Source organism: Pelobates fuscus, chromosome 4 (genome assembly GCF_036172605.1).
Source record: "Pelobates fuscus isolate aPelFus1 chromosome 4, aPelFus1.pri, whole genome shotgun sequence".
Taxonomy (NCBI): Eukaryota; Metazoa; Chordata; class Amphibia; order Anura; family Pelobatidae; genus Pelobates; species Pelobates fuscus.
The window spans coordinates 20687490-20701645 of record NC_086320.1 but is presented as its reverse complement, the minus strand read 5'-3'; the positions used below and the strand labels follow the sequence as shown (position 1 = coordinate 20701645).

The 14156-nt window shown below is 39.1% G+C and overlaps 5 non-coding genes across 5 annotated transcripts; all 5 read right to left on the bottom strand.

Moving 5' to 3' along the window:
- Positions 1-297: 297 nt before the first annotated feature.
- TRNAY-GUA (transfer RNA tyrosine (anticodon GUA)) lies at positions 298-386 on the bottom strand. Its single transcript is given in 2 exon segments — positions 298-333; positions 350-386. It is a non-coding gene; the product is annotated as a tRNA-Tyr (tRNA).
- Positions 387-1052: 666 nt separating this feature from the next.
- TRNAY-GUA (transfer RNA tyrosine (anticodon GUA)) lies at positions 1053-1141 on the bottom strand. Its single transcript is given in 2 exon segments — positions 1053-1088; positions 1105-1141. It is a non-coding gene; the product is annotated as a tRNA-Tyr (tRNA).
- A 2135-nt stretch (positions 1142-3276) lies between these two features.
- On the bottom strand, positions 3277-3365 carry TRNAY-GUA (transfer RNA tyrosine (anticodon GUA)). Its single transcript is given in 2 exon segments — positions 3277-3312; positions 3329-3365. It is a non-coding gene; the product is annotated as a tRNA-Tyr (tRNA).
- A 1704-nt stretch (positions 3366-5069) lies between these two features.
- TRNAY-GUA (transfer RNA tyrosine (anticodon GUA)) lies at positions 5070-5158 on the bottom strand. Its single transcript is given in 2 exon segments — positions 5070-5105; positions 5122-5158. It is a non-coding gene; the product is annotated as a tRNA-Tyr (tRNA).
- Positions 5159-8461: 3303 nt separating this feature from the next.
- TRNAY-GUA (transfer RNA tyrosine (anticodon GUA)) lies at positions 8462-8550 on the bottom strand. Its single transcript is given in 2 exon segments — positions 8462-8497; positions 8514-8550. It is a non-coding gene; the product is annotated as a tRNA-Tyr (tRNA).
- Positions 8551-14156: the final 5606 nt, after the last annotated feature.

The following is a 14156-nucleotide window of genomic DNA, read 5'->3' as shown; positions in this document are numbered from 1 at the left end:
CATACTCCAAATACAAACATAGGTCAGAATCATACAAATTGGTCCAGTGGTTCAAAAGATAGATCGTAGTCCTTTGTGACCAAATGAAGCATGGCTTTTCTGCCCAAAACCAGTTCCACAGAGTCTTCTATCCTGGAGATAATTGGGAAGTAATCCAATTATCTCCAAGGACAGATGCAAAACTCCGTTAAGCACATGGCAGTAAAAAGACAGTAAAATACACAAGGTTACATTTATTACATAAAATACAGACATGCAACATACAGTCCTCTGCTCTACAAGAGAGAAAAACAAATGTCCTTCGAGCCGGAATTGAACCAGCGACCTAAGGATTGCTATCATATACCAACTACAGTCCTCCGCTCTACCAGCTGAGCTATCGAAGGTAATTTGTGAGTTCACTCAATGTCAAAGTAGGACATTTTTGAAGAATCAGGTAAGCAGTTAAACATTTTGCAACATGCTGCTGTGGCAATGACATCCAGGTAAACAAAAAGTTCAACTAAGCACCCTTCATTTAAAAGAAGAAGCATCGATCCCGCTACCTCTCACATGCTAAGCGAGCACTCTACCATTTGAGCTAATCCCCCACTTTTCCGCTCTCATCTTTTGTAATGGCACCCTGGGCATAAAGGGGTGCCATTACAAAATGGGTAATGTAATTATCACAAGCAGAGAAATACAGTTTTTCCACATTATTCATAACTTTAAAAGTATGCATCACATTCACATAAAACTTACATTTTCAGAATCAGCATACTCCAAATACAAACATAGGTCAGAATCATACAAATTGGTCCAGTGGTTCAAAAGATAGATCATAGTCCTTTGTGACCAAATGAAGCATGGCTTTTCTGCCCAAAACCAGTTCCACAGAGTCTTCTATCCTGGAGATAATTGGGAAGTAATCCAATTATCTCCAAGGACAGATGCAAAACTCCATTAAGCACATGGCAGTAAAAAGACAGTAAAATACACAAGGTTACATTTATTACATAAAATACAGACATGCAACATACAGTCCTCTGCTCTACAAGAGAGAAAAACAAATGTCCTTCGAGCCGGAATTGAACCAGCGACCTAAGGATTGCTATCATATACCAACTACAGTCCTCCGCTCTACCAGCTGAGCTATCGAAGGTAATTCGTGAGTTCACTCAATGTCAAAGTAGGACATTTTTGAAGAATCAGGTAAGCAGTTAAACATTTTGCAACATGCTGCTGTGGCAATGACATCCAGGTAAACAAAAAGTTCAACTAAGCACCCTTCATTTAAAAGAAGAAGCATCGATCCCGCTACCTCTCACATGCTAAGCGAGCACTCTACCATTTGAGCTAATCCCCCACTATTCCGCTCTCATCTTTTGTAATGGCACCCTGGGCATAAAGGGGTGCCATTACAAAATGGGTAATGTAATTATCACAAGCAGAGAAATACAGTTTTTCCACATTATTCATAACTTTAAAAGTATGCATCACATTCACATAAAACTTACATTTTCAGAATCAGCATACTCCAAATACAAACATAGGTCAGAATCATACAAATTGGTCCAGTGGTTCAAAAGATAGATCGTAGTCCTTTGTGACCAAATGAAGCATGGCTTTTCTGCCCAAAACCAGTTCCACAGAGTCTTCTATCCTGGAGATAATTGGGAAGTAATCCAATTATCTCCAAGGACAGATGCAAAACTCCATTAAGCACATGGCAGTAAAAAGACAGTAAAATACACAAGGTTACATTTATTACATAAAATACAGACATGCAACATACAGTCTTAGCACCCTTCATTTAAAAGAAGAAGCAGTCACTGGAGAATGCGGGCATCGATCCCGCTACCTCTCACATGCTAAGCGAGCGCTCTACCATTTGAGCTAATCCCCCACTTTTCCGCTCTCATCTTTTGTAATGGCACCCTGGGCATAAAGGGGTGCCATTACAAAATGGGTAATGTAATTATCACAAGCAGAGAAATACAGTTTTTCCACATTATTCATAACTTTAAAAGTATGCATCACATTCACATAAAACTTACATTTTCAGAATCAGCATACTCCAAATACAAACATAGGTCAGAATCATACAAATTGGTCCAGTGGTTCAAAAGATAGATCGTAGTCCTTTGTGACCAAATGAAGCATGGCTTTTCTGCCCAAAACCAGTTCCAGGTAAACAAAAAGTTCAACTAAACACCCTTCATTTAAAAGAAGAAGCATCGATCCCGCTACCTCTCACATGCTAAGCGAGCACTCTACCATTTGAGCTAATCCCCCACTATTCCGCTCTCATCTTTTGTAATGGCACCCTGGGCATAAAGGGGTGCCATTACAAAATGGGTAATGTAATTATCACAAGCAGAGAAATACAGTTTTTCCACATTATTCATAACTTTAAAAGTATGCATCACATTCACATAAAACTTACATTTTCAGAATCAGCATACTCCAAATACAAACATAGGTCAGAATCATACAAATTGGTCCAGTGGTTCAAAAGATAGATCGTAGTCCTTTGTGACCAAATGAAGCATGGCTTTTCTGCCCAAAACCAGTTCCACAGAGTCTTCTATCCTGGAGATAATTGGGAAGTAATCCAATTATCTCCAAGGACAGATGCAAAACTCCATTAAGCACATGGCAGTAAAAAGACAGTAAAATACACAAGGTTACATTTATTACATAAAATACAGACATGCAACATACAGTCTTAGCACCCTTCATTTAAAAGAAGAAGCAGCCACTGGAGAATGCGGGCATCGATCCCGCTACCTCTCACATGCGAAGCGAGCGCTCTACCATTTGAGCTAATCCCCCACTTTTCCGCTCTCATCTTTTGTAATGGCACCCTGGGCATAAAGGGGTGCCATTACAAAATGGGTAATGTAATTATCACAAGCAGAGAAATACAGTTTTTCCACATTATTCATAACTTTAAAAGTATGCATCACATTCACATAAAACTTACATTTTCAGAATCAGCATACTCCAAATACAAACATAGGTCAGAATCATACAAATTGGTCCAGTGGTTCAAAAGATAGATCGTAGTCCTTTGTGACCAAATGAAGCATGGCTTTTCTGCCCAAAACCAGTTCCACAGAGTCTTCTATCCTGGAGATAATTGGGAAGTAATCCAATTATCTCCAAGGACAGATGCAAAACTCCGTTAAGCACATGGCAGTAAAAAGACAGTAAAATACACAAGGTTACATTTATTACATAAAATACAGACATGCAACATACAGTCCTCTGCTCTACAAGAGAGAAAAACAAATGTCCTTCGAGCCGGAATTGAACCAGCGACCTAAGGATTGCTATCATATACCAACTACAGTCCTCCGCTCTACCAGCTGAGCTATCGAAGGTAATTTGTGAGTTCACTCAATGTCAAAGTAGGACATTTTTGAAGAATCAGGTAAGCAGTTAAACATTTTGCAACATGCTGCTGTGGCAATGACATCCAGGTAAACAAAAAGTTCAACTAAGCACCCTTCATTTAAAAGAAGAAGCATCGATCCCGCTACCTCTCACATGCTAAGCGAGCACTCTACCATTTGAGCTAATCCCCCACTTTTCCGCTCTCATCTTTTGTAATGGCACCCTGGGCATAAAGGGGTGCCATTACAAAATGGGTAATGTAATTATCACAAGCAGAGAAATACAGTTTTTCCACATTATTCATAACTTTAAAAGTATGCATCACATTCACATAAAACTTACATTTTCAGAATCAGCATACTCCAAATACAAATTGGTCCAGTGGTTCAAAAGATAGATCGTAGTCCTTTGTGAACAAATGAAGCATGGCTTTTCTGCCCAAAACCAGTTCCACAGAGTCTTCTATCCTGGAGATAATTGGGAAGTAATCCAATTATCTCCAAGGACAGATGCAAAACTCCATTAAGCACATGGCAGTAAAAAGACAGTAAAATACACAAGGTTACATTTATTACATAAAATACAGACATTCAACATACAGTCTAAGCACCCTTCATTTAAAAGAAGAAGCAGCCACTGGAGAATGCGGGCATCGATCCTGCTACCTCTCACATGCTAAGCGAGCGCTCTACCATTTGAGCTAATCCCCCACTTTTCCGCTCTCATCTTTTGTAATGGCACCCTGGGCATAAAGGGGTGCCATTACAAAATGGGTAATGTAATTATCACAAGCAGAGAAATACAGTTTTTCCACATTATTCATAACTTTAAAAGTATGCATCACATTCACATAAAACTTACATTTTCAGAATCAGCATACTCCAAATACAAATTGGTCCAGTGGTTCAAAAGATAGATCGTAGTCCTTTGTGAACAAATGAAGCATGGCTTTTCTGCCCAAAACCAGTTCCACAGAGTCTTCTATCCTGGAGATAATTGAGAAGTAATCCAATTATCTCCAAGGACAGATGCAAAACTCCATTAAGCACATGGCAGTAAAAAGACAGTAAAATACACAAGTTTACATTTATTACATAAAATACAGACATGCAACATACAGTCTAAGCACCCTTCATTTAAAAGAAGAAGAAGCCACTGGAGAATGCGGGCATCGATCCCGCTACCTCTCACATGCTAAGCGAGCGCTCTACCATTTGAGCTAATCCCCCACTTTTCCGCACTCATCTTTTGTAATGGCACCCTGGGCATAAAGGGGTGCCATTACAAAATGGGTAATGTAATTATCACAAGCAGAGAAATACAGTTTTTCCACATTATTCATAACTTTAAAAGTATGCATCACATTCACATAAAACTTACATTTTCAGAATCAGCATACTCCAAATACAAACATAGGTCAGAATCATACAAATTGGTCCAGTGGTTCAAAAGATAGATCGTAGTCCTTTGTGACCAAATGAAGCATGGCTTTTCTGCCCAAAACCAGTTCCATAGAGTCTTCTATCCTGGAGATAATTGGGAAGTAATCCAATTATCTCCAAGGACAGATGCAAAACTCCGTTAAGCACATGGCAGTAAAAAGACAGTAAAATACACAAGGTTACATTTATTACATAAAATACAGACATGCAACATACAGTCCTCTGCTCTACAAGAGAGAAAAACAAATGTCCTTCGAGCCGGAATTGAACCAGCGACCTAAGGATTGCTATCATATACCAACTACAGTCCTCCGCTCTACCAGCTGAGCTATCGAAGGTAATTTGTGAGTTCACTCAATGTCAAAGTAGGACATTTTTGAAGAATCAGGTAAGCAGTTAAACATTTTGCAACATGCTGCTGTGGCAATGACATCCAGGTAAACAAAAAGTTCAACTAAGCACCCTTCATTTAAAAGAAGAAGCATCGATCCCGCTACCTCTCACATGCTAAGCGAGCACTCTACCATTTGAGCTAATCCCCCACTTTTCCGCTCTCATCTTTTGTAATGGCACCCTGGGCATAAAGGGGTGCCATTACAAAATGGGTAATGTAATTATCACAAGCAGAGAAATACAGTTTTTCCACATTATTCATAACTTTAAAAGTATGCATCACATTCACATAAAACTTACATTTTCAGAATCAGCATACTCCAAATACAAATTGGTCCAGTGGTTCAAAAGATAGATCGTAGTCCTTTGTGAACAAATGAAGCATGGCTTTTCTGCCCAAAACCAGTTCCACAGAGTCTTCTATCCTGGAGATAATTGAGAAGTAATCCAATTATCTCCAAGGACAGATGCAAAACTCCATTAAGCACATGGCAGTAAAAAGACAGTAAAATACACAAGGTTACATTTATTACATAAAATATAGACATTCAACATACAGTCTAAGCACCCTTCATTTAAAAGAAGAAGCAGCCACTGGAGAATGCGGGCATCGATCCTGCTACCGCTCACATGCTAAGCGAGCGCTCTACCATTTGAGCTAATCCCCCACTTTTCTGCTCTCATCTTTTGTAATGGCACCCTGGGCATAAAGGGGTGCCATTACAAAATGGGTAATGTAATTATCACAAGCAGAGAAATACAGTTTTTCCACATTATTCATAACTTTAAAAGTATGCATCACATTCACATAAAACTTACATTTTCAGAATCAGTATACTCCAAATACAAATTGGTCCAGTGGTTCAAAAGATAGATCGTAGTCCTTTGTGAACAAATGAAGCATGGCTTTTCTGCCCAAAACCAGTTCCACAGAGTCTTCTATCCTGGAGATAATTGAGAAGTAATCCAATTATCTCCAAGGACAGATGCAAAACTCCATTAAGCACATGGCAGTAAAAAGACAGTAAAATACACAAGGTTACATTTATTACATAAAATACAGACATGCAACATACAGTCTAAGCACCCTTCATTTAAAAGAAGAAGAAGCCACTGGAGAATGCGGGCATCGATCCCGCTACCTCTCACATGCTAAGCGAGCGCTCTACCATTTGAGCTAATCCCCCACTTTTCCGCACTCATCTTTTGTAATGGCACCCTGGGCATAAAGGGGTGCCATTACAAAATGGGTAATGTAATTATCACAAGCAGAGAAATACAGTTTTTCCACATTATTCATAACTTTAAAAGTATGCATCACATTCACATAAAACTTACATTTTCAGAATCAGCATACTCCAAATACAAACATAGGTCAGAATCATACAAATTGGTCCAGTGGTTCAAAAGATAGATCGTAGTCCTTTGTGACCAAATGAAGCATGGCTTTTCTGCCCAAAACCAGTTCCACAGAGTCTTCTATCCTGGAGATAATTGGGAAGTAATCCAATTATCTCCAAGGACAGATGCAAAACTCCATTAAGCACATGGCAGTAAAAAGACAGTAAAATACACAAGGTTACATTTATTACATAAAATACAGACATGCAACATACAGTCTTAGCACCCTTCATTTAAAAGAAGAAGCAGCCACTGGAGAATGCGGGCATCGATCCCGCTACCTCTCACATGCTAAGCGAGCGCTCTACCATTTGAGCTAATCCCCCACTTTTCCGCTCTCATCTTTTGTAATGGCACCCTGGGCATAAAGGGGTGCCATTACAAAATGGGTAATGTAATTATCACAAGCAGAGAAATACAGTTTTTCCACATTATTCATAACTTTAAAAGTATGCATCACATTCACATAAAACTTACATTTTCAGAATCAGCATACTCCAAATACAAACATAGGTCAGAATCATACAAATTGGTCCAGTGGTTCAAAAGATAGATCGTAGTCCTTTGTGACCAAATGAAGCATGGCTTTTCTGCCCAAAACCAGTTCCACAGAGTCTTCTATCCTGGAGATAATTGGGAAGTAATCCAATTATCTCCAAGGACAGATGCAAAACTCCATTAAGCACATGGCAGTAAAAAGACAGTAAAATACACAAGGTTACATTTATTACATAAAATACAGACATTCAACATACAGTCTAAGCACCCTTCATTTAAAAGAAGAAGCAGCCACTGGAGAATGCGGGCATCGATCCTGCTACCTCTCACATGCTAAGCGAGCGCTCTACCATTTGAGCTAATCCCCCACTTTTCCGCTCTCATCTTTTGTAATGGCACCCTGGGCATAAAGGGGTGCCATTACAAAATGGGTAATGTAATTATCACAAGCAGAGAAATACAGTTTTTCCACATTATTCATAACTTTAAAAGTATGCATCACATTCACATAAAACTTACATTTTCAGAATCAGCATACTCCAAATACAAATTGGTCCAGTGGTTCAAAAGATAGATCGTAGTCCTTTGTGAACAAATGAAGCATGGCTTTTCTGCCCAAAACCAGTTCCACAGAGTCTTCTATCCTGGAGATAATTGAGAAGTAATCCAATTATCTCCAAGGACAGATGCAAAACTCCATTAAGCACATGGCAGTAAAAAGACAGTAAAATACACAAGTTTACATTTATTACATAAAATACAGACATGCAACATACAGTCTAAGCACCCTTCATTTAAAAGAAGAAGAAGCCACTGGAGAATGCGGGCATCGATCCCGCTACCTCTCACATGCTAAGCGAGCGCTCTACCATTTGAGCTAATCCCCCACTTTTCCGCACTCATCTTTTGTAATGGCACCCTGGGCATAAAGGGGTGCCATTACAAAATGGGTAATGTAATTATCACAAGCAGAGAAATACAGTTTTTCCACATTATTCATAACTTTAAAAGTATGCATCACATTCACATAAAACTTACATTTTCAGAATCAGCATACTCCAAATACAAACATAGGTCAGAATCATACAAATTGGTCCAGTGGTTCAAAAGATAGATCGTAGTCCTTTGTGACCAAATGAAGCATGGCTTTTCTGCCCAAAACCAGTTCCATAGAGTCTTCTATCCTGGAGATAATTGGGAAGTAATCCAATTATCTCCAAGGACAGATGCAAAACTCCGTTAAGCACATGGCAGTAAAAAGACAGTAAAATACACAAGGTTACATTTATTACATAAAATACAGACATGCAACATACAGTCCTCTGCTCTACAAGAGAGAAAAACAAATGTCCTTCGAGCCGGAATTGAACCAGCGACCTAAGGATTGCTATCATATACCAACTACAGTCCTCCGCTCTACCAGCTGAGCTATCGAAGGTAATTTGTGAGTTCACTCAATGTCAAAGTAGGACATTTTTGAAGAATCAGGTAAGCAGTTAAACATTTTGCAACATGCTGCTGTGGCAATGACATCCAGGTAAACAAAAAGTTCAACTAAGCACCCTTCATTTAAAAGAAGAAGCATCGATCCCGCTACCTCTCACATGCTAAGCGAGCACTCTACCATTTGAGCTAATCCCCCACTTTTCCGCTCTCATCTTTTGTAATGGCACCCTGGGCATAAAGGGGTGCCATTACAAAATGGGTAATGTAATTATCACAAGCAGAGAAATACAGTTTTTCCACATTATTCATAACTTTAAAAGTATGCATCACATTCACATAAAACTTACATTTTCAGAATCAGCATACTCCAAATACAAATTGGTCCAGTGGTTCAAAAGATAGATCGTAGTCCTTTGTGAACAAATGAAGCATGGCTTTTCTGCCCAAAACCAGTTCCACAGAGTCTTCTATCCTGGAGATAATTGAGAAGTAATCCAATTATCTCCAAGGACAGATGCAAAACTCCATTAAGCACATGGCAGTAAAAAGACAGTAAAATACACAAGGTTACATTTATTACATAAAATACAGACATGCAACATACAGTCTAAGCACCCTTCATTTAAAAGAAGAAGAAGCCACTGGAGAATGCAGGCATCGATCCCGCTACCTCTCACATGCTAAGCGAGCGCTCTACCATTTGAGCTAATCCCCCACTTTTCCGCACTCATCTTTTGTAATGGCACCCTGGGCATAAAGGGGTGCCATTACAAAATGGGTAATGTAATTATCACAAGCAGAGAAATACAGTTTTTCCACATTATTCATAACTTTAAAAGTATGCATCACATTCACATAAAACTTACATTTTCAGAATCAGCATACTCCAAATACAAACATAGGTCAGAATCATACAAATTGGTCCAGTGGTTCAAAAGATAGATCGTAGTCCTTTGTGACCAAATGAAGCATGGCTTTTCTGCCCAAAACCAGTTCCACAGAGTCTTCTATCCTGGAGATAATTGGGAAGTAATCCAATTATCTCCAAGGACAGATGCAAAACTCCGTTAAGCACATGGCAGTAAAAAGACAGTAAAATACACAAGGTTACATTTATTACATAAAATACAGACATGCAACATACAGTCCTCTGCTCTACAAGAGAGAAAAACAAATGTCCTTCGAGCCGGAATTGAACCAGCGACCTAAGGATTGCTATCATATACCAACTACAGTCCTCCGCTCTACCAGCTGAGCTATCGAAGGTAATTTGTGAGTTCACTCAATGTCAAAGTAGGACATTTTTGAAGAATCAGGTAAGCAGTTAAACATTTTGCAACATGCTGCTGTGGCAATGACATCCAGGTAAACAAAAAGTTCAACTAAGCACCCTTCATTTAAAAGAAGAAGCATCGATCCCGCTACCTCTCACATGCTAAGCGAGCACTCTACCATTTGAGCTAATCCCCCACTTTTCCGCTCTCATCTTTTGTAATGGCACCCTGGGCATAAAGGGGTGCCATTACAAAATGGGTAATGTAATTATCACAAGCAGAGAAATACAGTTTTTCCACATTATTCATAACTTTAAAAGTATGCATCACATTCACATAAAACTTACATTTTCAGAATCAGCATACTCCAAATACAAACATAGGTCAGAATCATACAAATTGGTCCAGTGGTTCAAAAGATAGATCATAGTCCTTTGTGACCAAATGAAGCATGGCTTTTCTGCCCAAAACCAGTTCCACAGAGTCTTCTATCCTGGAGATAATTGGGAAGTAATCCAATTATCTCCAAGGACAGATGCAAAACTCCATTAAGCACATGGCAGTAAAAAGACAGTAAAATACACAAGGTTACATTTATTACATAAAATACAGACATGCAACATACAGTCTAAGCACCCTTCATTTAAAAGAAGAAGAAGCCACTGGAGAATGCGGGCATCGATCCCGCTACCTCTCACATGCTAAGCGAGCGCTCTACCATTTGAGCTAATCCCCCACTTTTCCGCTCTCATCTTTTGTAATGGCACCCTGGGCATAAAGGGGTGCCATTACAAAATGGGTAATGTAATTATCACAAGCAGAGAAATACAGTTTTTCCACATTATTCATAACTTTAAAAGTATGCATCACATTCACATAAAACTTACATTTTCAGAATCAGCATACTCCAAATACAAACATAGGTCAGAATCATACAAATTGGTCCAGTGGTTCAAAAGATAGATCGTAGTCCTTTGTGACCAAATGAAGCATGGCTTTTCTGCCCAAAACCAGTTCCAGGTAAACAAAAAGTTCAACTAAACACCCTTCATTTAAAAGAAGAAGCATCGATCCCGCTACCTCTCACATGCTAAGCGAGCACTCTACCATTTGAGCTAATCCCCCACTATTCCGCTCTCATCTTTTGTAATGGCACCCTGGGCATAAAGGGGTGCCATTACAAAATGGGTAATGTAATTATCACAAGCAGAGAAATACAGTTTTTCCACATTATTCATAACTTTAAAAGTATGCATCACATTCACATAAAACTTACATTTTCAGAATCAGCATACTCCAAATACAAATTGGTCCAGTGGTTCAAAAGATAGATCGTAGTCCTTTGTGAACAAATGAAGCATGGCTTTTCTGCCCAAAACCAGTTCCACAGAGTCTTCTATCCTGGAGATAATTGAGAAGTAATCCAATTATCTCCAAGGACAGATGCAAAACTCCATTAAGCACATGGCAGTAAAAAGACAGTAAAATACACAAGGTTACATTTATTACATAAAATACAGACATGCAACATACAGTCTAAGCACCCTTCATTTAAAAGAAGAAGAAGCCACTGGAGAATGCGGGCATCGATCCCGCTACCTCTCACATGCTAAGCGAGCGCTCTACCATTTGAGCTAATCCCCCACTTTTCCGCACTCATCTTTTGTAATGGCACCCTGGGCATAAAGGGGTGCCATTACAAAATGGGTAATGTAATTATCACAAGCAGAGAAATACAGTTTTTCCACATTATTCATAACTTTAAAAGTATGCATCACATTCACATAAAACTTACATTTTCAGAATCAGCATACTCCAAATACAAACATAGGTCAGAATCATACAAATTGGTCCAGTGGTTCAAAAGATAGATTGTAGTCCTTTGTGACCAAATGAAGCATGGCTTTTCTGCCCAAAACCAGTTCCACAGAGTCTTCTATCCTGGAGATAATTGGGAAGTAATCCAATTATCTCCAAGGACAGATGCAAAACTCCGTTAAGCACATGGCAGTAAAAAGACAGTAAAATACACAAGGTTACATTTATTACATAAAATACAGACATGCAACATACAGTCCTCTGCTCTACAAGAGAGAAAAACAAATGTCCTTCGAGCCGGAATTGAACCAGCGACCTAAGGATTGCTATCATATACCAACTACAGTCCTCCGCTCTACCAGCTGAGCTATCGAAGGTAATTCGTGAGTTCACTCAATGTCAAAGTAGGACATTTTTGAAGAATCAGGTAAGCAGTTAAACATTTTGCAACATGCTGCTGTGGCAATGACATCCAGGTAAACAAAAAGTTCAACTAAGCACCCTTCATTTAAAAGAAGAAGCATCGATCCCGCTACCTCTCACATGCTAAGCGAGCACTCTACCATTTGAGCTAATCCCCCACTATTCCGCTCTCATCTTTTGTAATGGCACCCTGGGCATAAAGGGGTGCCATTACAAAATGGGTAATGTAATTATCACAAGCAGAGAAATACAGTTTTTCCACATTATTCATAACTTTAAAAGTATGCATCACATTCACATAAAACTTACATTTTCAGAATCAGCATACTCCAAATACAAACATAGGTCAGAATCATACAAATTGGTCCAGTGGTTCAAAAGATAGATCGTAGTCCTTTGTGACCAAATGAAGCATGGCTTTTCTGCCCAAAACCAGTTCCACAGAGTCTTCTATCCTGGAGATAATTGGGAAGTAATCCAATTATCTCCAAGGACAGATGCAAAACTCCATTAAGCACATGGCAGTAAAAAGACAGTAAAATACACAAGGTTACATTTATTACATAAAATACAGACATGCAACATACAGTCTTAGCACCCTTCATTTAAAAGAAGAAGCAGCCACTGGAGAATGCGGGCATCGATCCCGCTACCTCTCACATGCTAAGCGAGCGCTCTACCATTTGAGCTAATCCCCCACTTTTCCGCTCTCATCTTTTGTAATGGCACCCTGGGCATAAAGGGGTGCCATTACAAAATGGGTAATGTAATTATCACAAGCAGAGAAATACAGTTTTTCCACATTATTCATAACTTTAAAAGTATGCATCACATTCACATAAAACTTACATTTTCAGAATCAGCATACTCCAAATACAAACATAGGTCAGAATCATACAAATTGGTCCAGTGGTTCAAAAGATAGATCGTAGTCCTTTGTGACCAAATGAAGCATGGCTTTTCTGCCCAAAACCAGTTCCACAGAGTCTTCTATCCTGGAGATAATTGGGAAGTAATCCAATTATCTCCAAGGACAGATGCAAAACTCCGTTAAGCACATGGCAGTAAAAAGACAGTAAAATACACAAGGTTACATTTATTTCATAAAATACAGACATGCAACATACAGTCCTCTGCTCTACAAGAGAGAAAAACAAATGTCCTTCGAGCCGGAATTGAACCAGCGACCTAAGGATTGCTATCATATACCAACTACAGTCCTCCGCTCTACCAGCTGAGCTATCGAAGGTAATTCGTGAGTTCACTCAATGTCAAAGTAGGACATTTTTGAAGAATCAGGTAAGCAGTTAAACATTTTGCAACATGCTGCTGTGGCAATGACATCCAGGTAAACAAAAAGTTCAACTAAGCACCCTTCATTTAAAAGAAGAAGCATCGATCCCGCTACCTCTCACATGCTAAGCGAGCACTCTACCATTTGAGCTAATCCCCCACTATTCCGCTCTCATCTTTTGTAATGGCACCCTGGGCATAAAGGGGTGCCATTACAAAATGGGTAATGTAATTATCACAAGCAGAGAAATACAGTTTTTCCACATTATTCATAACTTTAAAAGTATGCATCACATTCACATAAAACTTACATTTTCAGAATCAGCATACTCCAAATACAAACATAGGTCAGAATCATACAAATTGGTCCAGTGGTTCAAAAGATAGATCGTAGTCCTTTGTGACCAAATGAAGCATGGCTTTTCTGCCCAAAACCAGTTCCACAGAGTCTTCTATCCTGGAGATAATTGGGAAGTAATCCAATTATCTCCAAGGACAGATGCAAAACTCCATTAAGCACATGGCAGTAAAAAGACAGTAAAATACACAAGGTTACATTTATTACATAAAATACAGACATGCAACATACAGTCTTAGCACCCTTCATTTAAAAGAAGAAGCAGCCACTGGAGAATGCGGGCATCGATCCCGCTACCTCTCACATGCTAAGCGAGCGCTCTACCATTTGAGCTAATCCCCCACTTTTCCGCTCTCATCTTTTGTAATGGCACCCTGGGCATAAAGGGGTGCCATTACAAAATGGGTAATGTAATTATCACAAGCAGAGAAA